The following is a 3386-nucleotide window of genomic DNA, read 5'->3' as shown; positions in this document are numbered from 1 at the left end:
GAGCTTGACAGATGCAGTCACCATGTTGTTGAACACATCCAGAAAACTGGATGAACTATTCCTATAAAAGCCAAATGTATTAAATTTATTAAATCAGTTTTATTTTAGTATCACTTATACTATTATAGTTTTTGTTAATATTTTGAACTAGATTTTATTTGAATATTTTCTGTTTCCAATTTATTTTTAGGTAAAGTTTTGGTCACTAACTGAAATAAAAGAAAAAATGTTTAAAATAAAAAGTACTAAAATTACTACAAAATTTAAAGAAAAATTATTTTTAAAAACAATTATAAAAATGACAAAAATACATAACAAAATTACAAAAACTAAAATTAAAATGGAAACAGAAAATATAAAAATTAACATTCAAATATTAATAAAATACTGTAATAGTATCTGAATAGTACTAAAATAATATTGTAGCTGCAGTGATATTTAGATACTGTTAGTAATTTGGTAGAATTCAGAGATAAAATGATGTTTTAAATATATTATATCTTATTTCATTTCATGAAGTTCAAGTTTTTTTTATTTTTGTTTTAGTTTTAGTTAACTATAATAATAACCTTACACGCCTGCACGTACATGCACAGGACGGGACACCCAGATGAGTTCCAGCATGCCTCCTGTTGCTCCTGCTGGAGAGATTAACATGCAGAGCAGCACAGAACCCAGTGGGACTCGCAAACAAACTTGAAAGGAGCTGAGAGAGAGAGACGTGGGGAGGGTGGATAGCATTGAGGGCTGAAGAGAGTCCTGGAGTGAAAATCGACGCGGCAAGATGGAGATGTTGCAAGCCAAAAAGAGTGAAGCAGGAGGTTGGGAGGCCAGCAGATGGGTGAGGGGGTGTACAGAGGGAGGGACTTCAGTGGAAAGAAAAAAGGGAAGGTGAAGGAGAAGAATGCATTAGACTGAGAAAATAAACCAGAAGTCTGCTGGAGAGAAGATCTCATTCAAGACGTGAGCAGAACCCATTCAGACTGCTTTCAAACAGGTATGCTGATCATTTTTACTACGGTTTTACTTACGCTGAGGCTACAGGTTGCCATGATGATCAGTATAATAGGAACTGTAATAGTGCACTAATAGCGTGTTATTTTATGACGGGAACCACCCAAAAACTACTGTAAAACTTGAATAAATCTTGGAATAATGGATAATTCTAAATAAATAGCCTATATCCAAAGTAATCAGTGTACCATTAAATCTTTTTGATTATTTTATGTAATTAATTGTATAATTTTTTTTAATATACTTTAAATTTTTTAGTAACAATAGCCAATGTTATGTTAGTGTCATTGAGATACTAGTTTTTCCAAAATACTTTAATTCGTTTTTATTTTTGTTTTCTGTTCATTTTTTTCTGTTCATTTTAATTTAAATATCTACATCAAAATTTTATTCTTAAAGTGCCCCTATATGGATTTTTGAAAATTACCTTTCATTCAGTTTGGAGCTAACACAGCTCTAAGTGAATGAAAACATCCTGCAAAGTTCTAAATCTGAAAGTGCACCGTGTATAAAGTTATTGTCTCTCAAAAGAAAGAGTCGACTCTGAATCATTGAAACTAGTCCCAAGCAGTTTCATGTTGACATCAACATGAAATATTAGCATATTGCCCGCCCACTTGTTGGTCTTTTCGCGTTGGTCTGAATGAAAATGTAAATTCATTCTTTGCCACTAGGTGCCGCTTTTGGAGCGGTAAAAATTGCGGGTTCCCCGGTAATGCTGTACACAAAGCAGCACTGCTCACAAACGCTGCTTTATCAGGCATTACAGACAAGATTAAATGAAAATGAGACCAATCGGACCAATCACTGCAGATTAGCGTCATGCAAAGGAGGGGTTTGGAAAAATTAATCGTTGAGCGAATCGTTTGGGAGTCGTTGAGCATATAAGGTAAAGATAAATGCATATTATAAGACAACGAAAGTGTTTTTTGACCTTGCATGCATGTCAACCTGTTGTTGGGGACTCCCAAAACCAAAATATGAACCTTTCATTATCCATAATAGGGGCACTTTAATTCAGTGTGTTACTTACCATTTCTTTGTAATTGTGAAATTTTCTATCAAATTCTGAGTGAAAATTGTTTCTACGCATTTTTTAGTGAAGTTAAAGTAAATGAAAATGAGAAATGTAGCTGAAATAAAATAAAAATTACAATTAAATTAAATTTTATATTAATTTCATATTATTCATTTAACATTTATTGTATTTAAAGTATCCATTTTTTTAAATGGTTTTAACTATAATAACCCTGGCAATAACTATAACAATATCTAGATTCATTGTTTTTGCCCATGTATAACTGAGTGATTGTCAGGGCGATGCTAAGATGTTATGAGCTGTTTTTAGCGTGTTGTTATGCTGTTGCTAGAGTGTTGCTTAGTCATAAGAGTTAATGCTCAACTCTCTATTCTGGTTTATACATATGGTCTGGGTCTCTCCTTCAGCGGCAGTCTGTGGGTTTATTTCACCTATTTTGTCACACCAGGTAAAAATTGTTAGTCTGATCACTTAATATCACCAGTAACTTTTTTGTTGTTGCTGATCCAAGTGTGTATCTTTATTCGATGTGAATTATTAGCAAGCTGGCATCAGTCAGGGGGCCGGGACTTCTCATTCCCTTTATGGCTTAGTCAGGTTCCCACGGTAACTGTTAGGCGATGCCATGAAGTTCATTCCACTGCGATGTGTGTAAGCAGAGCCCAGTGTGTGTCCTGAGTTAAAAATACATCCTCATGTTTAGTTTGACTTTAATTCTTTCCCGAAGGAACATTCAGGCTGTTTGTTTGTTCATGCACAGAGAGAAACTGTTGAAAAACTGGTGGAAACACTTTAACGTGAACATGAAATGACGTTCGTCACAGGGTTATTATTGTTAACTAAAAGCATAAACAAAATGTTACTTTAAATAAAATAAATGTTAACTGAAATAAAATAAAATATTTTTTATTATTATTTCTGTTACTTGCCAAAGCAACATTTTTCATTTTCATTTGCTTTAACTTGATTTACTAAAATAACTAAAAAAAAAAAAAAAATTATTGAACACTCTATAGACATATTACTAATAAAACTAATAAAAATGGGGGAGAAAGACACAAGAAAATTACTAAAGCTTTAACTAAATAAAAATGTTTTCAAAATAATAACAAATAAAAATTATAATAGTATCTCAATGAAAATAAAATGACACTGGAAAAATAAAATTGTATTTATGTATTTTTGTGTATTTCTTTAAAAACATCCTTAAAAAAGTAAACTTAAAAAATAAAATAAAAATAATGTATAATGATACTGAGACCCATTTTCAGAGAATATATCTAAAATTTAAGTGTTTAAATTAAATTTAAAATTTTTGTTATATACATATATA

General features: G+C 31.6%; 1 protein-coding gene across 1 annotated transcript in view; it reads left to right on the top strand.

The window, feature by feature from the left end:
• Window positions 1-888: 888 nt before the first annotated feature.
• The window catches only part of LOC107704640 (LRRN4 C-terminal-like protein), a 3919-nt gene continuing 1421 nt past the window's right edge, over window positions 889-3386 (top strand). The window contains exon 1 of the mRNA XM_016507625.1: window positions 889-997. The gene's annotated coding sequence lies outside the window, so the exon portion shown is untranslated. The remainder of the gene's footprint in view (window positions 998-3386) is intronic.

The sequence above is a fragment of the Sinocyclocheilus anshuiensis genome, unplaced genomic scaffold (assembly GCF_001515605.1).
Source record: "Sinocyclocheilus anshuiensis isolate Anshui unplaced genomic scaffold, SAMN03320099.WGS_v1.1 scaffold1646, whole genome shotgun sequence".
Taxonomy (NCBI): Eukaryota; Metazoa; Chordata; class Actinopteri; order Cypriniformes; family Cyprinidae; genus Sinocyclocheilus; species Sinocyclocheilus anshuiensis.
This window is presented reverse-complemented; position numbering and strand designations above follow the sequence as displayed.